The sequence below is a fragment of the Cornus florida genome, unplaced genomic scaffold (assembly GCF_030987335.1).
Source record: "Cornus florida cultivar Cherokee Brave unplaced genomic scaffold, ASM3098733v1 CherokeeBrave_3.0.0_Hap2_Chr09, whole genome shotgun sequence".
NCBI lineage: Eukaryota > Viridiplantae > Streptophyta > Magnoliopsida > Cornales > Cornaceae > Cornus > Cornus florida.
The window spans coordinates 10053908-10077705 of NW_026775579.1; the positions used below are offsets into that span (position 1 = coordinate 10053908).

Genomic DNA, 23798 nt, shown 5'->3' on the forward strand with positions numbered 1-23798 from the left:
TTTTATAAAATGCTAGGTCGATGCATGCTCATTTCCTATTAGTAGCTTTATGCTACTCACCCTGAAATTACTGGGGATTTGTTTCAGGTATGAAGGCTTACTTCGTGATGCTCGTCATTCCTTGGATGACTTATAGCTTTTAAGTTTCCATTTCATGCAAATGTTAGTATGAAATGTCATTTTGTAGCCTTATATGTTAAAACTTGTATCCTTGATTCCAAATATGTAATGTGTACCTAAGTACACTTTTTGGATGCTTATTTTGTATGTATGACATGAGGCCAAGGACCATTAATTCTAAGGTTTAAAAATATGTTTTTTTAAAAAACTTAAGATTTTAGTACTTGGTACTATTCATTGTCTTTTTTTTGAAAAATGTGTCGACCGATCCAAAAATTTCGAGGGTTTTGTGGGTGTATTTTAAGATTGTACTTCAATTTAGACAATTAAAAAACCTCCCAAAGCCCCATTTCCTTTCCTTTGGCAACAGCTTGGAAAGATTTTAAACTTCTTGACCCGATTTTCTTGGGGGTATTTTGGACATTTTATAGTGCATTTTCTTTGTTTCTGTTCACGTTTTCGGGTAGCAAACTTGATTTTGGGGTGGGTTTCTTCTTCGTGTTTTTCCAGAAAAATTCATTTGATGGCCCGTTTTTGCTCTCAGTCGCGGACAGATCCTATTGAAGCTTTTTGACCCTCTTGACCTCTTCTGATCTAGGGACAATTTGGGTATTTCACAGTGAGTTTTTTGTGTTTTCATCCACGTTGTTGGGTAAGAAACTTTATTTTGGGGGGGGGGGGGGGAGAAGGGGGGGCTTCTTCTTCGTGTTTTTTCTAAAAAATTCATTTTGGACCTCGTTTCGGCTCTCAGTTCTAGCTGGAACTTTTCTTCCCCTAGCATGTCATGGTGCTTGTCGGGGTGCTCGTCTCGACGTCGTGACATCGACTTTTATTTTCGCTCGTTCTCTTTCGTCCGGACTCCAAATCGAGTGAACTTTTTTTTGAACTTGATTAATTTTACACTGTCTTTCTAACGGTGTACTTGGTTGTACCTAAATCTTCCTAGATAATTACCAGTTTACCCTTTTAGCCTTAAGGGCTCATTTTTTTTGATTATGCCATATCTCCTTCATCTTCTCATTGAGTTCCAGACCTCATGGAAGGTCATCAAAGTGTCATAGAGGCAAGTTGTGCCTTGGGAGACCGTTGTCTTGTTTCTTGCTTCCGCATCTGGATCTGCTATCAGGTCAATCTCCGATTCGTCATAAGATGCACTGACTTGAAAAACCAGGGTCGTCACATCATGGATATCATTAAAGTTAGGCTGATCACACACTGTTCTACAAACAGTCAAGTGATGGTAAGATAGCCATACTTATTATTTAGGTATATAACATAATCTTGACCGGAGATAATAAAAGAGAATTAGAGAATTTAAAGTCTTTTCTTGCAAAGGAATTTAAGATAAAAGATCTTGGAGCTTTGAAATACTTCCTAGGAATGGAATTGATCCAAGAGAGGGATATTCGTCTTTCAAAAGAAGTATGTGTTGGATTTACTTATGGAGACATGTTTACTTGGTTGTAAACCAGTGGAAACACCTATGGAGCCCAATTTAAAGTTGTAGGCAGCAAGTGCAGAAAAAGTGGTAAACCGAGAGCAATTCCAAAGGCTAGTTGGAAAACTCATTTATCTTTCACACACTCGGCTAGATATTGTCTTTGTTATGCACTCACCTGGAGAAGAACACTTTGAGGCAGTCTATCAGATTCTCAAATACCTAAAGGGATCACCTGTAATAGGTTTGTTTGTTGAAAACCACGACCATCTAAGGATTGAAGACTATACCGATGCTAATTGGGTAGGTAGTGTGACGGATAGAAGGTCTACTTTAGGTTACTGTACTTATGTTGGAGGAAACTTGGTTACTTGGAGAGTAAGAAGCAAACAGTTGTAGCAAGGAGTAGTGCAGAAGCTAAGTTCAGAGTAGTTGCTCATAGAAATTGTGAACTTTTGTGGCTAAAAAGATTACTTGAAGATCTTAAAAGCTCAAGTCCGATGCCTATAAAGTTTTACTATGATAATAAAGTTGCAATCAACATAGCTCATAATCCTGTCCAACATTATAGGACTAAGCATGTGGAAGTTGATCAACATTTTATTAAGGAAAAATTGGAAAAAACAGTGATAGGTATGCCCTATATTCCTACAGGAGAACAAGTAGTAAATATCCTCACTAAAGGATTACCGAAGGGGAAATTTGACTATCTGACATGCAAGCTGGGAATGCAAGATATATTTTGAGCCAGCTTGAGTGGGAGTGTGGAAGGATTACGGCTGAATTGTTAGGAAATTAGTTAGGGAGAATTTTTAGGAATTAGTTAGATAGTTGACTTTTTAAAATTTTACATAAGTAGTTCCTATAATATAGGAATTATGATCTGTATATATCTTTTTCTTAGATAGAACTTATAATACACTTCTATATATATAGGCCTGTAAACTAACATAAGTGATATGAAAAGAGAATATAAATATTTATTCTTTTTCACCTTTGTGTTCATAGTCCAATCTGCATTTGTGTATCCCTCAATCCGAAAATGTCCAAAAGATCAATAAAGTATACCATGTCTGAAATGACCTGGTCATTTTTCTTCCTTTTCTTTTTCTTAGATTTTAACGGATATTTTTTTTTCCGTTGTCTTTTCCTTTTTGGGTTCGGTTTTTCATTACTTGATGTCATCTCGAGTGCTCTGGAATGATTTCCGAGACTCTTTTCCTTGGATTGACAACTTCCTTTGGGGATTATGTCATTTCCATATTTTATTTTTTCGAACACTATTCACATTTTGTCTTTTTCTCATTTATCCTTTTTCCTTGCACAACCTCACTTTTTGTGCTTGGATTTGATTCCGGTTTTACATGCACTCATGATATATGGTTTCCATGATAGTGGTGTTTTTACTTTTCTAGAAAAGCATGTTGATTGCTTACTTCTTTCATAAAGGGGCATTAATGCATACTTTAGTGTAATTATTCTTAACTTGTTGGGCTTTAGTGTAATTAAATAAAGTAATTATTTTTCATCTTGGGGACCATTTTGTAATTAAATTTGGAAGATATTTTCAAAAAGGACCTTTTTGTAATTTTTGAAAAGTGTGACAAGTGTCACACTCTCATTGGTCCACTTGTTGACATTTGTGTGGAAACACTTTAATGCATTGGATGATGACATTTGGAGAGTGAGGATTCACCCACTTGTTGGCCTAGGATTGGTGCAATTGTTGGCTTGGATAATTGACAAGTGTAGGTGTGGGATTAAGCCTAGGAAGGAGCCATGGATTGGTGACAAGTGTGGTTCACAATTTAGTCTTGCAAATATCTTTGGGCCACTTTGGAATTATGGTTTTAAAGGAGGGTTTTTGTGCAATTGACCATAGATGTGTGTGTTGACCATGGTGTAAGAGCACATAGTGAGTGGAGGATTTCTATTTCCTCCACTCACACTTAACCACATTATTTCATTCTCTTCCTTATAAGAAAACCCTAGCCTCCATGGATGGAGCTTGAAGCCTTAGGCATTGACCTTGATCTTTGAGGCCCTTCCACTTACTTTAGACCATAAAGCTTGGAATACTTTTTGTTCCCCTCATCCTCCTCTTCAAAACCCTTGAAGTATCTAGCCTAACTCCTAGTTTTGCTTTGGTATCTTGAGATTCAATTCTCTAGTGAGGTATTGATCTATTGTTTTGAAGTATTTTTATGTCATTATTAAGTGTTTTACATGCATGGAAGAGAAGGATTTGTATTTTGCCCTTAAACTATTTTAACTTAAAATTAATCTTGTCAAATTAAATATATAATATGAAAATATACTCAATTAGCTTTCATTTAGTTTTGGTTTCATGTAATTTGGATTTAAAATGAATTAGTCATGAATTTTTGAAGTTGCAAGCTAGTTGCTGGAAATTTGAAGCTTTTCCTTTTCGGTCCAGAAATAAATTTTTATATGGAGCTATGATGCTTCAATTGCCTTGAAATTTTTACTGGAACTTCCCCCATGGGTTTTACACTACTCAGAATTTTTTCACAATTTTAGAGCATTTTTAAAATTTTTTAAAAATCCGAAACTATCTGCTGTCCATGTTTTTATTGCAGCTGGAAAACATATTTTTAGATGATTTATTTCACTAACCTTTTGACATTGGATCATGGCTTAAATTTCCAGTTTTACACTATCATATGTTTACTTGCAAAATAAATTAGGTTTGCCCAATTTGGATTTCAAATGAATTTTTCATGAATTTTCAAAGTTGGAAGCTACAGGCTGAAAATGTGTTTTCTAGACAGAATTTGTTTCAAAGTTGTGGGTCAAAACTGTTTCAAGTGGGAAAATATTTTGTTAAACTAAATTAATATTATCAAATTAAAGTGTTTAAGCTTTCATTGGGCTTTGGATTCATTCAATTTGGGTTAGAATTGAATTTTTTATGAATTTTACAAGTTGAAGGTAGCAAGCTGAAAAATCTGTTTTGCGGACCGAAAATTTGGGGCGATTTCATTTCAGTGGTAATTAGGATTTTCATTCCAATTGAGGTAGGGAATGTTTTATGATTATTTGTGTGTTGTATTGTGTGTTTGCCATGATTATACAACATATATGCATACCTTGTATCAAATCTAGAAAGTTAGTAATTTTTATTTCTTTGTATAAGATTTAAAATTTTTGATAATGTAGAACTTTGATTTGAATTGTAACATGCTAAGAAATTATACTCAGATATGTTGGTTAACATATATTAAATTTGGATCATTTGATTAAGAATTACAACTTTTATTTAATATTTATATTTAGTGAAAGTTTAATTCACATGGTTGTATCAAGCATTAAATCAAGTTGTAATGTGGTATTTAAATAGGCCTTGGCATGTTCCTAACATAGATTAAATTGAGGGCATTTGGAATTGTTTAACAATCTAGAGGAAATTAATTAATTAGCTTGATTAATTTTGTTTTAAGTATTTTAATCACTTAACTTGTCATTTGATGTTATATATATGATGACCATGACATGTCTTTCAATATATATTAAATTGAGATTATTTAGATTAACTTGGAATTTAGAGAATTTAACTATTTATGTTTAATTAAATTCTACTTTATTACTCCATGGATTTAATTCCATTTTGTAGTTGTTTCTATATTTAAATCATGGATTTAGATTTGATGTATGTTCACTTGATTACTTTTGAGCATTGGATAACATAGTTGTTACTTTTATATTCATGAGAATATGTTTTTCCTTATTGAATATATTGTTGCTATGTGTAAAGAATTGCACACTTTGTATTTGATATCTTACATGTCATAGTAGTTGTGAATTTTGAGCATATATTGTATAAGTTTCTAAAATTTGGATTGTGCTTGGTAAATGGTTGATATCTTGTATATACATGTTGATATATATACGTTGTTGCACAAGTTGTTGATTTTGGAAACTTGGGGATGTCGTTGTTTGGCTACGGTTAGGACTTGGTTCTAGTACGGGGGATTGTCGCTCTATATAGTCTAGTGCGCACATAGGGAGGTTACCCATGGGTTAGTAACCCTAAAGTAACTATGTTGTCGGTCTGATCCGGCGTGACGTCCGAGTATCCACTTTGTTTGATTTCGTATTTCATTTCAAGTTGATAACTAGATGATATCGTAACTTGTTGTTCCTTATTTGATTTCCTATTTTGAGCTTAAGATGTAGTTTTGTGAAAGCATGCTTCATGCATTGTATTGGAAGTTCTATTGTTGGCTAAATTGCATCGATATTATAATTTATGTTTTAATGTTCAAATGTAGTTTAGGAATGACCTTATAGATTCATTTTGAATATAGACATTAGGTGGCATGACCCACACTTGTTGTTTTCGTATTTTGGATTTCACGTTGAAGACTTTGAGAATCTATATCTTGTTGCCTTGTATAACATGTTTCCATGTTGTTTGAATTGCATGAACAATGTGATTATGATAGAAATGATCTAGGTAGCTTAGGATGCTCCCTGGGTCTCATCTTGACATAGACGTTAGGTGGCATGAGCCCCTTTAACATGTTTCACCATAAGGTGATAAAATTGTAAAATGCTAGGTCGATGCATGCTCATCTCCTACGAGTAGCTTTATATTACTCACCCCTACGATACTGGGGCATATTTTAGGTACAGGACTCAGGATTTGAAGATTCCATTGCTCCTTGGATGGCTTACAGTTTCTAAGTTTCTATTTTATGCAAGTGTTAGCATAAGATGCCTCTTTATAGCCCTATTTGTTTAAACTTGTATTCGTTGATTCGTATATGTAAAGTATACGTAAGTGCACTCTTTTCAATGTATTTAACATGTATGAGATGAGGCCAGAGGCCAATGACATGTATCTCGTTTTCTATGCACTTTTGTTTTCAAAGTTTATTATGAAAATACTGGAAAATGTCAAGTTATTGCTTCATAACTTTCGCATCGGGTGTTGGAATTTCATATCTTTTCTACCCGGACTCAGAATCAGACGATTCTTGAGTCTAATTTTGTTCATTTTTCGTTGTCCTTCCAATGGTGTGCACGGTGGCACCCTTTTCAGTGAGAAATGACCATTTTGCCCTTAGTTCATCTCTTTTCGGGTTAGGTATTCTTGCTTCATTTGCTTGGCTCATTTGAGTTCCGTGGCTTAATGGAGAGTCATTTTGGGGCCTTAGGGATGACGTACATCTCTTGAGGTCATTTGGCTTCTTTCGCTTCCGTATTTCGAGTCCGTTATCAGTTCAACTTCCGGTTCATCACTAACGCACTGGGTTGAGAAATTCCGGGTCGTTATAATGTATCGAAGCACCCTTGAGATATTTCAAGCTGCGTATAACTACATCCATGTGCGGTACCTAAGGACTAGTTATGAACTGGCTCAAAATACTGACTATATAAGAGATTTATGAACGAGTGATTGTGAGGTAAATAAGTTTACCTATAAGTCTCCAATACATCTCAGGATTATCGAGTGGGTCACCATCATCCACCTTAAGTTTTGCATTAGTCTTAATGGGTGTAGATAGATGTTTAAAACCAAGAAATCTAGTATCTTGTAAGAGATCAAGAGTATATTTCCACTAAGAGAGACTAATAACTCGCTTTAACCGAGCCACCTCAATTCTAAGAAAATACCCAAGTTTGCCTAAATCCTTAGTAAAGACGCTAGAACTTAAATGACAGATTAAAACTTGTATTCCATATCTATCATTGTTGGTAATAATGATGTCATCTACATACACCACAAGAATCATAATACCACATTTAATTTTCTTTAAAAAAAAAATGAATAAAATAGTGATCAACCTGGCCTCTGGTAATACCATGAGCTACCACTACTTTAATGAATTTATCAAGCCATGTATGAGGGGACTATTTAAGGCCATAGATACATCTATATACACTTTCTCAATAAGATCACTATGTAGAAAGGAATTTTTAACATCAAGTTGATGAAGTGGCTAGTCTAGATTAGATACATTAGAGATTATCACATGAACAAAAATTAGTTTGGCTATAAGAGAGAACATCTCAATATAATCAAGGCTACAAGTCATGAGTGTAGCCTTTAGTAATAAGGAGATCTTTAAGATGGTCAACAATACCATATTGCAACATATCAGTTTTAAAAATGGAAGTGGTCATTCAATCTCTATTTTCCTTAATCCTTGATGTGATGGATAAACTATTGATTAGAGATTTGGTCATGTATTGGCTACGAGTATTCCTTTCCTTAGGCATTCTACTCTGGATTGTATGATGTTGAATGGTAGCTGGAATTTGCTATTGTTTCAGGAGGTTGTGATGATCCAGTTTAGATAATTTGTTGTGAATATCCCTATCCAACCCAGTGAGAATAATTTTTTGTGGGATGGTGGTACCTTTTCTTTTAAAAGGGCATGGCAGGGTTGTAGGCTTGTTTGTGACGAGGTAGAATGGTATCCTATGGGAAAGGCCAAACCTAGTTGGTCTGTGACTTTAGTTTTTGTGATGCATGATAGATTACCTTCTGTGGTCAATTTGTAGAGCAGCAATGTTAACTTGGTTGATAGATGTTCACATTGTCTTAAGAAGGTTCTTTTGCTCAAGCCTTTTGGACATGGATTGTTGAAGTTCTTCATTAGGATTCTGAGCAATTTTCTAGAGTGAATGATATTTGGGACCTATTCAATTGGTTTAGACAACTGCATCAGAATACAAAGGTTTTAAAGAGCCACTTTGTTGCTAGTCTTTGGGGGTATTCAGCAGGAAAGAAACTCCAGGCTGCATGGCAGCTCCAAGAAAGCTCCTGATACTATGCTTTCGAAAATTCTTGATGTCCAAAATGCTTCACTTTAAGACATTCTCATATAGATATTCCTTTCTATTTTTTGTTTTATACTGGAAGTAGATCTTTTCATTAATTTTATGTAATTTCTTTGTTGGTCACTTCCATATCTTAGGGTATGCCCTCTATGCACCTGTACTTTCAGTTCTCTATCTTTAATACAGCCTTATTTATATAAAATATAAATAAATACCATCGAGCTTCTATTTAACAGTGAAAACCCCACAACAACCTGAGTATTAGCAGGCTTAGGAACAAGGTCCCAAATATAATTCAATTTTAAAGCATTTACTTCTTCTTCCATAGCTTTCCTCCACCGTGGATGAGAAAGTGCCTTCCTATATGACTTATGAAGAGAAATAGAGGATAACAACAAATAAAATCTTGAAAAAAGGACAACAATTTATTATATGATGCAAAATTGAGGATAGGCTGATTTGGTTCAAGACCTTTTACCTTTCTAAACAATAATAGGTTGATCAAGATCAAAATCCGGAGAGAAGGAATATTAGGTTGATAAAGATTAAAATCCGGACAGAGTCCTCCAAATGACTGCCTTATTCGAAATAATAAGGAACATCCTTAAAAAAGTTATATCTACACACACAAATTGTTTACGAAGAGTTGGACTATAACATTTATATCCTTTCTGAGTGCGAGAATAACCTAAGAAAATACATTTATGGGCATGCAAACCAAGTTTGTTTCGTCCCAGACTCATATTATGAACAAAGCAAACACACCCAAACACCTTTGGAGAAATGGAAAAAGGGTCTTTATTAGGAAACAACATTTGGAAGGCTGATTTTCCTTAAAAGACCCTAGAAGACATGCGCTTTAAAAGATAAGCAACAACCAGAACCACATTTGCCCAAAAATATTTTGGAACATGCATTTGAATTGTTAAGGCGTGACTAATAGCTAGGAATGGTCCATTATTCCTTTTAGCAATTTCATTTTGTTGGTGGGTATCAACACAAGATGTTTAATGGATAATGCCCCTCGACTCAAGAAAGTTTTGAAAAATATTAAGTTTATATGCAAGGGCATTGTCAGTTCTAAGAACAAGTAATTTTGCATCAAACTGTTTTTGAATTTCAGCATAAAAGGATTGAAAAGCAGAGAACACTTGAGATCTATCTTTAAGGAAATAAACGTGAATACTCACCAATAAATGACACAAAATAATGAGCACTAAATAAACAAGTAGTATGAGTTGTCCCCAAACATATGAATGTACTAAATTATCAAAACGAGACTTAAAAGTAGCCTAACGATGTTTATTGAGTTCACAAGTACTACAATTAAGCTTAGAAAAATCAACTAATGTAGGGACCAAGACTCAAAAACTATTTGAAGAGGGATGTCCTAGTCGGAAATGCCATTGATAAATTGAATAAGAGGTGGAATGTAGAGTTGCTAGAGCAGTTCGGCTAGGAGTAGTAAAGACCATCCTTCTTAACACCCCACCCCCCAACGAATCGTCTTCTTCACCTTGAGATCTTGAAAGACATAGTGGGAAAGAGAAAAAATAACTGAGGAATTTAAATCTGATATGATTTTGCAAAATGACAATAAATTAAATGAAAACTTCGGGATATATATAAAACTGATGAAAAAGTGAGACCCAAAGTGCGGAAGGTACCAATTATATGAACAGGCGATTCGGCACCATTCGCTATAATAACCAATGGTGAGAAAACTTGAGAAATATCATAAAGAAGAGATTGGTTGCTGTCATGTGATTGGATGCCCCTGAATCAATGATCCAAGATGCAAAAGATAAAGCCTGGAAATAGGTATTACCTAAAGTAACAATAGTAGTGGTGGAGGAAGAGGGTTGATTTGCACGCTCATGATTTACGAGAGAATCATACTTAGATTTGGAGAGAACTATATGTTCATTCGCAGGAGTGGGAGTAGTCTCCTCCTGAACCAAAGCTTGATTAGCCCAAGTTGGCTTGCCATGAAGTGCCCAACAAAAGTCAACAGAGTGATTATTTTGGCCACAATAAGTACACTTCTTGGTGCTGTGACCCCTCTGCCACCCCAAGTACCATGACTTGGGTTTGAAGGATCTCTACCCCCTCGTCCTCCACGGAAAGTATTATGTGGCTTAGTAGGAACAATAAAAGCAGAGTGGTTTTCCTTCTCAATCACAGGGGAATCAATTGATGCTCTTTGAACTCGAGCAAAAGTCTGACTGGTTGTGGGTATCTCCTTGTTAGGCAAAATCTGTGAAATGATCAGAGCAAGTTCGGGTTTAAAGTCTAGTTAAAATTCTCGCCACCCGAAACTTTTTCGTATATCGTTTTTGCTGCTCTATGTTTGTAGGCAATAGTTGGTAAACATTCAATTTTTCCCACATACCCTTCAGTTTTGAGTAATAATCTTTAACATAACAATCTCCCTAGAGATTAAAGATATCCTGGTACAACTAATAAATACGAGAAATATTCTTTGCTGAAGAATACATATTCCTGAGATTTTCCTATATATCTATGGCAGATTTTAAGAATGACACGTTGAAGATCTGAGGTTCCAAGCTATTCCGTAACCAAGTCATAATCTGAGCATCTTTTTTCTTCCAAGCCTCAATAATCTTTTCATCAATGGTGGGTTTAGTTGATTGAAGACATGACAGTTTTCACCAAGCCCATAAGAACAACTCTATGGCTTGAGACCATTGAAGGTAGTTCGAGCCTTTCAGGTTGGTATTGACCTAAGAAGATGAGAGTCCTTGGTATCCAAAATGGGGGCTGTCGAATAAGTGACGGATAATAGCGAGAGGGAGCCAAGATGAGAAAACCAAGATCAAGCCAAGATGAACTCGAGAGAAAATTGCCGAGGAGAGAGCCAATGAGGGATTCAAGAAAGGTTTCCAAGACGAGAACCGAGATCACTGAGGAGAGATAAAGAGATTGCTGAGAGAAAGCCGAGATGGAATTGAGATCGGAGTCTAAATAAGATTGTAAATATATATATATATATATATATATATATATATATATATATATATTTAAAGAGGGATCGAATTTTGCTTTGATATCATGTTGAAAAAGAGAATATATGAAAACGTATATGTTATTGAGTCAATAATACAATAATATAATGGGGTTTATATAGGGAAAGCTACAAGAGTGGAGAACAAGTAAATCCTATGTATGGTAATGCTAAACCCTATATATGGTAATGCTTTACATGGTAATGAGAGTAGGTGAAGGCAGCTACAAAATACATAAAACTTTAGTAAACCCTAAAATATAATGTAAGTTAATTATACACGTCTGAGTATGACAACTAAAATAATACACGTTTGATAGCTCATACTATATTGTACAACACATGTTCAAAATGATTATCGAGTTAAAACAAATCAGTAAGCTAATTTTTCCAAAAAACAATAAGTTAAAGTGAGCAAATTTTATGTATGTCACACACCATCCGAAAAAAAGGATGATGTTTGGTTTCTTGATAGTGGGTGTAGTAACCACATTACCGGAGCTAAAAGCATATTTTTGGAGATTGATACTTCATCAAATTCCCAAAAAATTATAGGAAATTATGTCTTGGTCCAAGCAAAAGGAAAAGGAAATATTGCCATAGAGACAAAGAAGGGAAAAAAAAAAAAAAACATATTTGGGATATGTTACTAGTTCCAAATTTGGAGCAAAATTTGTTGAGTGTTGGACAGCTTGTTGAGCATGGTCACTCCATTCACTTTGATGAGGTCTCTTGAAAATCATATTGGGGCAAAAAAAATTATGGGGAAAAAAGGACATTTTCCTATTTTTTCATATTCAAAAATTGTAGCCTTGAAGATGGATGATGTTGATGAGTCATGGCTTTGGCATCAAAGACTCAGGCACTCAAATTTCTGAAGCTTAAAGAATTTACAACAAAATAACATGGTGTATAGGTTGCCAACAATACAAGAAATGAAAGAAGTTTGTGAAGGTTGTGCTCTTGGTAAGCATCACTAAGAGTCATTCCCAAAAAAGAAGGCATGGAGGGCTAAACCACCATTGGAGCTTGTTTATAGTGATGTATGTGGGCTGATGACGACACCAACTCACGCGGGTAACAAGTATTTTTTTTATTTTTGTTAATAATTTTTCAAGAATGATATGGATTTATTTCATGAGACAAAAATCAGATTTGTTTTTTATTTTTAAAAATTTTTTCAAAAGCTTGTTGAAATGCAAAGTGGATAACTTATCAAAGTGTTGAGAAGTAATAGAGGTGGAGAGTATAGCTCAAATGAATTTTACAAATTTTGTGAAGATATCAGCTTAGAGAGACAATTAACGGTTGGGCAAACTCCATAATAAAATGAAGTGGCGGAAAGGAAAATGGAATAATTGTTGAGATGGAAAAATCAATGTTCATAAGAAGGGGTTGCCTACATGTTTCTTGGCTGAAGCCATGACTACTGCTGTTTATTTGATAAATAGAAGTCCAACAAAAGTGGTGGAAAATAAAACTCCATTTGAAGCATGGAGTGGAAGGAAGCCATCCATGAATCACTCAAAGGTATTTGGGTGTATTTGTTTTGCTTATGTTCCAAGAGACGTAAGGCACAAGCTTGATAAAGCTAGTGAAAAATGCATCTTTGTGGGTTATAGCTCAAAATCAAAGGGCTATAGAGTCTTTAATTTGAAGAAGAATAAGTCGATTATTCGTATAGATGTTCTCTTTAATGAGAAGGCTTCTTGAGATTAGAAAGAGAAGAAAAATAAAGATCAGATCATTTCTTTTAATTATGAATCAAAAAATCAAGAAAATGAAGGTGAAGATGTTCTTGAAGTTCCACAAGAAATGTCTCCAGTAGCTAGCTATAACGGGTGGGCGCTTGCCCATTTACCCAAAAGCTCAAGCGATAGGGTATTGCTGCATACCCACCCATTTTACCCAATCATTTTCTCATCCAGATCTGATGTGGGACAAATGACCCTTGTTACATTCTCCCCCACCCAAACTCACAACGCCTTCGTTGCAGTCGGGCCACCCTCCCTACCTAGGTAAGTTACACAGATGCTTTCCAGGCCGGGCGCTTGGCGTGGCATCAGATCAAAGACTGGGTCTGGCTCTAATACCCACTGTAATAGATGGGCGGTTGCCCATTTACCCAAAGCTTAAGCTATTAAGTAGTGCTGCATACCCACCCATTTATACCCAATCACTTTCCCATTTGGATGTGGGACAAATGACCCTTATTACACTAGCTCACAATAAACCCCAACTTTTCCATCAAGCTCAAATTCCTCATCTCCAAGTTCAAACCCTTAGTGATGTTTGTGCAAGTTGTAATTTTTGTTTTGTTAAACTAGAGAGCTTTTAAGATGTAATTAAAGAAGAGGCATGAAAGAAAGCTATGGAAGAATAAATTAATGTGATTGAGAAGAATAAGACTTGGGAGTTGGTAGAGAAGCCAAAAGACAAAGAAGTGATTAGCGAGAAGCAAGGGGAAGTTATTATAATTTTATACAATAACAAACCCGCTATTGCTATGACAAAGGATCCCGTCCTCCATAGACGCACAAGGCATATTGAACAAGTATCACTTTATTAGAGAGGTTGTGGAAGAGGAGGAGATTCAACTCAAGTACTGCAAGACCAAAAACCAAGTTGCAGATATCTTCACCAAAGCACTTCTAAGAGATAAGTTTGAATATTTTAGAGAATTGTGGTATATCACAACATGGCATTAAGGGGAAGTATTAAAATTAAATTAATGCCATGTTTGTTATGTCTTTTAGGTTTTCCCATGTATCTATTAGTGTAAATGTGATGAGTGCTAAATATTGCATATTCGAGCCCCTAAATATATGTATGTTAAGCCCTAAGTGATAATTCTATCCATTATTAGACTGATTTATGTTTAATGTGTGTTTATAGGTACTCTTCCAGAGAAATGGTTAAAACCGGGATTTTAGGATGATAGCAAAGCTTATAGAGTCGTTGTCGGTCATTCAGAGCAAGCCGAGAGCTTAAATGGTGAAGTTTGGAAGAATTCAGGATCCAAAGCTTGAGCCTAAGTCTGGAGGCTCGAGCCTTGCAAGTCAAAAGAAGAAAAATCAACAAGGCATTTAAAGCTCGAGCCATGTACCTCCAAAACTCGAGCCCTAACTAAGGGTGCTCGAGCCTAACCAACAGTGCTCGAGCCTTAACCCTCAAGCTCAAGCACAAGGCAATGAAATTTGAAACGTTGATGCTCCCAGGGCCTGGTGCCAAATCTCAAGGATCGAGCACCTTTACCCAAAGCTTAAGCCTTGAGTACTTAAAGCTCGAGCCTGGTACCTAGTGCTCGAGCCCATGAAGCTTGGATCGAGTAATGTTAAAAGAGATGAAGTCCAAGAATATTCTAAGTGTTGAAGAAAAAGACGCTTCGGAAAATAGTTGAAGAAATTTGGCTAAGTGTCGGGGTGAAGATCGAGCATTATTCCTTGAACCTCGAGCACCAATCCAAAAAGCTCGAGCCTTGTTTCTAAAGCTTGAGCCTGAACCTCAAAGCTCGAGCTCTTGTACCTAAAGCTCGAGCCTTCCATGACATGTCAGATTTAAGTTACGGGATTGTTCTCTTTACAAGTCGTATCTCATTCCAAATGGGCCAGAAGACCTAAAAGCCCACCAAACCTTTATTTTGTTCTATAAAAGAAGGCATAGGCCTTGATAGGAGGAGTCACTTTTTCTCGTATTATTTTTTAAGGCTGATACTGTGGTGGCGGCTTTTAGGGTTTCCATAACCTTAGAAATTGAAGATCCTGAGAAGAGAAGTGTTGTTCATGATGATGGAGACAACTACAACACAGATGATATTCGGCATCGTCATGAGTAGCTAATTCCTCTTTTAGGGCACTGATGTAACCCAATCTAGTACTATGGTTTGATTGTTCTTAACTCTGGGATATTTTAATATATATTATGTTTTTGATTATATGACTATGAACAATTGAGACAACTCAATTGGATTTAATGTTTTAAATAATTTTCAAATTGTTATTACCTTGTCTTAGATATAACTTTTTGCTTTCTATTCTCAACCTATTCTTGTTGGACGGTATCTGGCGGAGCCTTGCCGGACATAAGAATAGAGGTCATATAATGGTGTTTCAACATTTTTTGTAAAAGAATGTTTTTATAGTCTATGCTTAGGAAAGATGGATTATTTGCAAAGTAGTTAAAGTAGTTAGAGTAGGTAGGTGGATAGTCCATGCTAACTGCAGATAGGTTATAGTTAACTGAATTTTATAGAACATCTTTCTTTAAAACCCGAATTGAACGAATGTTATTGAGTTCAATTCATTTAAAACATAATTTGTTAAATTCCCAGAGTTAAAATAATTAACCATAGTATGAAGGTTGTGGTGAAGTCAAAGCCCTAACACCTTTCTCTCTCTGATTACTTAGTTTAATCTCAGTTTAATTTTAGTTTGTTTTTAATCGTGACAACCAATCAAACAATTTCACCAGTTACCTGTAAACCATAGAGATTAATTAAAGACCAAATATAAATACTCATCTCTCTATGGGTTCGACCCTCTCTATATAGTGCTATCCTATAAGGATTCATCCTATTGCGAGTGGTTATTTTAATAAATTGATAACACGACACACCACCTATCAAATTTTTGGCGCCATTGCAAGGGAGATTGGTTATTTAGTTTAGTTTTTAATTAGTTTATTTTTGGTTTACCAGTCTTCGGACTTTCTGATATTTTACCTTAATTCTTTTTCTTTTTAAGTATAGGAAATTAACAGTGAGGATAAAGACGTTTAAAGGATAAAAAGCTTCGGTTTATTAAACCTTCTGTGAGTTTTTGATGTTTCCTTTTACTTGGGAAATTTTATTTTTGTCACTTTTAGGATTAGTGGAATGAATGCATGTTAACTCGTCAAACTCGGTCAAAACCTTTAGTGCATGATCCTGAAATAGAGAGAACTCTTAGTCAATTAAGAAAACTTAAAAAACATTTGAATACTATAGGAAGTTCCTCTAATAACATGGCTGATAATCGTGATGCACAGGGTAATGGCAATGGTAATGGAGAACCCGTCCTCCACAACCGCAATTGAGGGATCATTTCATTCCTACCACATATACTTCGCATTTGTGCTTTGTATTTCCGGATGCTGATGCAACCCATTTTGAGATCAAGCCTGCTATGATCTAAATGCTTCCTACCTTTCATGGGTATGCAACAGAGGATCCTTATGCACACTTGGATGTATTTTTAGAATTGTGTTCAACTACCAAGTTGACCACTCTTACCAGTGATTCATTCAGGATGCGACTTTTCCAATTCTCTCTCAAGGACAAAGCAAGAACTTGGTTGCATTCTCTTCCTCCAAATTCCAAATCTACATGGGAGATGTTGCAACAAGAGTTCTTGAAAAAGTACTACAGAGTGGGTAAAACCTGTCAAATGAGAAGAAAAATTATGGCATTTTCCCAAATCCCAGGAGAACAGTTCTATGATGCATGGGAAAGATATAATGATCTTCTAAGAAAGTGTTCACACCATAATATTGCTCAATGGCACTTAATACAAATTTTCTATGATAGTCTCTCTGATTCTTATAGAAACATGGTTGATGCATCTAGTAATGGAGCCTTTCTGCATACAAGTCTAGTTGACGCTTCGGAACTGTTTAAGGCCTTAAGTGAAAATTCAACGCAACATGCGTCTTCCTCTAGGTCTAGGTCTAGGTCTTCACCTGGAATGCACAAAGTTGAAAAACTCTATGAGGTAGACAAATCTAGTGAGTTAGCCGCTTAAATAGAAGCCTTGAACCATAGGTTTGATCAAATCTTATCATCTGGCTTTACTCCTATTGCTAATCCACAAACTGCCTTGCCAAAGGAAGTTTGTTCAATCTATGCTAATCCTTCCCATTTTGTTAACACTTGCCTTGATGGGACAATCATCTAAGATCCCACAGGAGCAAATGAAGGCTACATTCTCTAGACCAGCTTACAATCCATATGCTTCTACATATAACTCTAGCTGGAGAGGTCATCCCAATTTATCATAGCGTAATCAAAGCTAGGGAACCACTATTCCTCAATCACAGGGATAGTATCAAAATGCATCCAATCCTATGCCACAAAATAATTCTTTTAATCAATCTGGTATCTATCGTCCACCTCAGTTTAGGAATCAACTCACTCAAACTCCTAATCTTCCACCTCCTCTTAGAAATTCTACTTTTGAGGATCAAGTACTCAATGCTCTTGTTGATCTTAAAGCCAATACTTAACTTCTTAACTCTCATTCACAAGCCATAGTAAAGCTAGAGGCACAAGTTGGGTAAATAGCGAGTACTCTATCTCGAAGAGATGATGGAAAGTTGCCTAGTCAGCCAGTAGCCAACCCGAATAGGCAAACTTACATGATTGATCAAAACAATTCCTTAGGTATTCATCATGAGAAAGTTCAGGCTATTACCACATTAAGGAGTGGTAGAGTGGTTGATAATCAAGTTGAAAAAGGACAGGAAGAAAAAGAGAGGCTTAGGGTTCCCATTGTTCCTATCATCCATAATTCACATTCTTAGGATGTTCCTTCAAGTTTTATTCCACAATCCACCATAGGAGTTGAAGGTGGAGTCACTTCTTCATCTGCTCTTAACCCTGAGATTGCTTATGAGCCAAGAATGCCTTATCCTGAACGTCTCAAGGAACCCTCCCACTTTGGTAAACAAGGGGAGAAAATTCAAGATATAATGGAGGTCTTTAAACAAGTCAAAATCAATCTTCCTCTACTTGATACTATAAAGCAAATTCCAGCCTACTCCAAATTTTTAAAGGACTTGTGCACTCTCACGAAAAAATCTAAAAGCCAAGTTCCTAAGAAAATTTGTCTCACCGAGCAAGTCAGTGCTATTCTTAAGTATAACACTCCTCTAAAGGTTAAAGATCCTAGTGCTCTTACAATTTCTTGCATCATTGGAAACAATGTGATAGAGTGAGCACTTCTTGGTTTTGGAGCAAGTGTTAATCTTGTTTCTTACTCGGTGTGTGAGAAGCTAGGTTTGGGAGAGTTAAAACCTATATCGGTTGTTCTATAGCTTGTTAACCATTCTGTTAGATAATTACGAGGTATTGTTGAAGATGTACTCATAAAAGTAGACAAGTTCTTCTTTCCGGTTAATTTCTTAGTTCTTAATACAGAACCAGTCCATGATTCCAAAAAGTATATTCTAGTTATTCTTGGGCGTCCTTTTCTAGCCACAATGAATGCTTGCATTAATTGTAGGACTAGAGCCATGGATTTATCTTTTGAAAATATAAAAGTCAAGCTAAACATCTTCAATACTATTCATCATCCCCACGATGATAGTGAATGTTTTTTCCTTGATGTTATTGATGAGTTGGTTGAGGAATCACTCCCGACTATTTTATCTAAGGATCCTTTAGAAGCTTGTCTAAATCACTTCAATTATGAAGACTTCGATATCGAATCTTCGATAGCTGAAGTAAATTATTTCCTCAATTCCACTCCTATCACAGATTTTCCTCCATGAAAATCTAGACTTGAGCCTCTTCTTCCACTTTCTAGCACTCCGCCTATTCCTTCTTTAGAATCTCTACCTAAGCTTAAGCTTAAGCCACTACCGAACAAGCTCAAGTATGCTTTTTTGGGTATAAATGACACCCTCCCAGTGATCATTGCTTCCAATCTTACAAGTTCCCAAGAAAGTAGTCTCTTAAAAGTTCATGAGCAAAATAAAGAGGTTATTGGGTGAAGTGTGGCTGATTTGAAAGGAATTAGTCCCACAATTTGTATGTATCAGATTCATTTGGAGGAGGATTCCCAAACATCTTGGGAACTCCAAAAAAGATTGAATCCTAGCATGAAAGAGGTGGTTTTGAAGGAAGTTGTAAAGTTGCTAGATGCGGGAATAATCTACCCCATCTCAAATAGCAAGTAGGTGAGTCCTACTCAGGTAGTACCTAAAAAGACAGGTATTACAGTAGTTGAGAATTCCAAGGGAGAATTAGTTCTACAATGTACCACCACTGGATGACGTATATGTATTGATTACCGGAAACTCAACTCCGCTACTAGAAAAGATCATTTTCTATTACCATTCATTATTCAGATTCTAGAGCAATTGGCTGGCCAGAGCTATTATTACTTTTTAGACGGATATTCTAGCTCTAATAAGGTAGCCATTGATCCTAAGGATCAAGAGAAAACTACTTTCACTTGTCCATTCAGTACATTTGCATATAGGCGGATGCCTTTCAAATTGTGTAATGCGCTAGCAACATTCTAGAGGTGTATGATGCCTTTCTTTTCAGACATGGTTGAAAAGTTTCTCGAGGTCTTTATGGATGAATTCTCTATTTTTGGATCTACATTCGAAAACTATCTCTAAAATCTATCCCTAGTGCTTCAGCATTATAGGGAGACCAATCTTATTCTTAGTTGGGAGAAGAGCCATTTATGGTTCAAGAGAGGATCGTTTTAGGATATATCATTTCAGAGAGAGGTATTAAAGTTGATAGAGCCAAAGTAGATTTGATCTCTAAATTGCCTCCCCCTACCTCCGTAAGGGGAGTGCGATCATTTCTTGGGCACGCCGGGTTCTATCGACATTTTATTAAAGATTTCAGCAAAATTTATCGTCCTTTGTGTAATCTATTTTCAAAGGACGCTCCTTTTGTCTTTGATGAATCATGTTTAGAAGCTTTTCATAAGCTTTGCTCTCTTCTTTCTTTAGCTCCTATCATGAATCCTCCAAACTGGGCTCTTCCATTTGAGATCATGTGTGACGCATCTGATTATGCTATGGGTGATGTCTTATGATAACGAGTAGATAAGCTTCCTCATGTTATCTACTATGCGAGCAAAACTCTTTCAGAAGTATAATTGAATTATACCACTACTGAAAAAGAGTTGCTTGCAGTTGTCTTTGCTTTAGACAAATTCAAATTTTATTTGTTGGGTTCTAAAGTAGTGGTATATTCTGATCATTCTGCTTTGAGACATCTTCTCTACAAAAAGGAAACCAAACCCCATTTGATTCGATGGATCCTCTTGTTTCAAGAGTTTGATTATAAGATCCGGGATAAAAAAGGGTTAGAGAATGTGGTACCTGACCATCTTTCTAGAATTCTGATTAAGGATACCATAACTTCACTTCCAGTTTGTGATTCCTTTTCAGATGAACAACTGTTTGGGCTTTCTCATATGGATTTGCCTTGGTTTGCTGATATTGTGAATTACCTCGCAATAGGAAAAATTCCTTTGTCTTGGTCAAAGTAAGAAAAAAATCAATTATTCTCTCAAATTAAGATGTACTATTGGGAAGATCCCCAGCTTTTCAAATATTGTGCTGATCAAATCATTCGTAGATGTGTTCTTGAGAATGAATTTCATAGTATTCTGACCTTCTGTTACAGTTTAACTTATGGAAGTCATTTCAGTACAAAGAAAACTGCAGCTAAAATCCTTCAATGTGGTTTCTTTTGGCCTTTACTCTTTCGGGATGCATACTTGTCCTGTAGGTCATGCCTTCGATGTCAGCAATTAGGATCAATTTCTAGATGAAACATGATGCCCTTAACTCCGATCTTAGTCATTGAGGTTTTTGATGTACAAGGTATCGATTTCATAGGTCCTTTTGTTCAGTCAAATCATAATGAATATATTCTTGTGGCTATAGATTATGTGTCTAAATGGGTTGAAGCAGTGACTACTAAAACCGCCGATCATACAGTCATTGTTGAGTTCATTCAAATGAACATTTTTAGTCAGTTTGGTATGTCACGAGCTATTATTAGTGATGGAGGTGCTCACTTCTGTAATAGGCTTCTATAATAGGTATTTCAGTGCTTTAGTACAAAGATACTCCATCACTCATAATGTTGCTACTCTTTATCATCCCCAAATATGTGGCCAAGTTAAATTATCCAATCGTGAAATTATGAGAATTCTTGAAAACACGGTTAAGCTAAATCGTAAAGATTGATTATTAAGACTAAATGATGCTTTGTAGGCTTACCGAACAGCTTTTAAGACTCCGATTGGTATGTCATCTTACTGTCTCGTCTATGGTAAAGGGTGCCATCTTCTATAGAATTAGAACACAGAGCTTTCTAGGCTATAAAAAAAGCTTAATTTTGATATACACTCTGCTGACTCTAATAGGAAGCTTCAACTAATAGAGCTCAAAGAATTGCGTAATGATGCTTATGAGAGTGCTAAGGCTTACAAATCAAAGACTAAGGCATTTCATGACAAGCATATCTTACGTAAGACTTTTGAGTATGGGAAGAAGGTTTGGTTATTTAACACACGGCTAAAACTTTTTCCTGGTAAACTGAAGTCACGTTGGGAAGGTTCATACATGGTTATTTCTGTTACACCTTATGGTGTTGAGATACAAGATTGCAAGACTGGACAACTGCCCAAAGTTAATGGATAGAGACTCAAACCCTACATAGAGGGTAGTGTGCAGAGAGGCACAGTGGAGACAGTAGAACTTCATGATCCTATTTAGTTGGACTAGAGAGGTTAGTTTTCGTCGAGCTATCGACGTTAAACTTAGCATGCTGTTGAGCTATCGACATTAAACTTAGTATTTGTATGTTTTACCATAGTTTTGTTTTTATTTTTATTTTTATTTTTTATTTTTTATTTTTGATTGTGTTATAATTATTCATTTTTTTTTTTAAAGGTTTTCGTTCATTTTTATGTGTATTTTATTTTTAGTTTAGTTTAGGTTTAGATTAAATAAGAAAAGGAAAATAAAAATTGAAAAATACAAAAATATAAAAATCCAAAAAATTTATCTTAATGCTCAAGCCTGAACTTTAAAGCTCGAGCATCAGCTACTAAAGGCTCGAGCCTACATACGCTAAGCTCGAGCCCTCCATCATCGTTAAGTTTAGGGTTTTCAACAACCATGCTCGAGCCTTTATACTTTAAAATATAAGGAAACCCTCGAGCCAAGCTTGAAACCCTTGTGGCTTTGCGTATTCTTGCCTCCATTCTCTCTCAAAACTCTTCCAACTTCATTGAATCATCATCCCTACAATCTTAGGCGTCAATGTACATTAAAAAGGTAAGATTTTCACTCAATCTCCCTTTGATTTTTATATATATATATATATATATATATATATGTATGTATATATGTATATATTTTCATATATATCTTAATATATTACCCCAAAACTGTAATATCCTCGACTGGTGCGAGCATTCTACCGCACCTTGCAACTACATGCAGGCGATGATGCCTAAAATGGAGAGGACTGCTTTACAGCTACTGTTGAGGGAGTACAGCTGATAGTGGACTGTGAGGCCATTGCACGGGCTATGGGTTGCCACCATAGATGCCCTTTTGCTTTACTGGGCAAGTTTTTACCATTCCCCCCTAACCTTTCTAGAGAGACGATGGTCTGAGCACTCGGCTAGAGGAGGCACTTCACCACTTGGGAAACGATCCGGAAGTCATAGCTTCTGAGATATTTTTGGTTTTTGGATATGGTCTTTATGGCCAACGCTCGCCTCATCGGATATAAGGTAGGGTGATACATAGAGATGGTGGATGCACACTATGCATTCTACGCCGCTACTGGGTGTCAATTCCCCAGTTAGTGTTTATGCAGCTGCGCCGGCTCTACGATGAGATGGGGAGGCCTGATGCCCTCCTACACACCATATACATTTTCCTAGGCTTATTACTCACCTGATAGAGATATCAGGAGTTCCCATACTCCAGAATGAGGCTACCGTGACAGTCTTCTCCCAGTACCATTTCACTCAGTGGAACAATGTCTTTGGCCATATGCCTAAGACAAGGAAGGGTGAGTAGGGGGTTAACGATGAGATCCAAGAGGATCGACTACACTTGAATGCCGAGGCACGGGGTATACTATATGTGCTGCACATACCACTATACCCACCTCCACCTACTATTCTTTCAGCCGACCATGCCGATGCAGCGGTGGCTAAGGAGACTGAGGATGAGGATGATGACGATGAGGCTATAGAGGATGAGATGGATCTCTCTGATAGCCAAGCCCCACCTAGGAAAAGGCCTGTTCCTGTAACCTAGCTTGAGAGTTCTTCTCAGGCTAAGATTCGAGAGCTATAGGTCAGGGTGACCGAGTTGCAAGATGGACAGACAGTGCTACAGCAGATGCTGACTGCACAGTAGAGCATATTAGAGGAGTTACTACGTCGTACTCCATCCACTCCATCCACTTCTACAGATACTCCTCCACCTCAGATAGATTAGCTATCTAGGGCTTTTCTATATTTTCTTTTGTTAGTTAGGCACTTTTGTTAACTAGGGTAGTCTTTTGGATATATTTATTCCTTTATGCTATATATCTGCCCTAAGTCTGTTATTTTAAAAGCATTCTACTGATCTTTATCATTTATATAG

The 23798-nt window shown here is 36.3% G+C and overlaps 1 protein-coding gene and 1 non-coding gene across 2 annotated transcripts in view; both read right to left on the bottom strand.

The window, feature by feature from the left end:
* LOC132272357 (11-beta-hydroxysteroid dehydrogenase B) overlaps nt 1-23798 on the bottom strand; it is a 58066-nt gene that overhangs the window by 28820 nt on the left and 5448 nt on the right. The window lies entirely within an intron of this gene.
* Nucleotides 16815-16920, bottom strand: LOC132275797 (small nucleolar RNA R71). The gene has a single exon (XR_009470744.1). It is a non-coding gene; the product is annotated as a small nucleolar RNA R71 (small nucleolar RNA).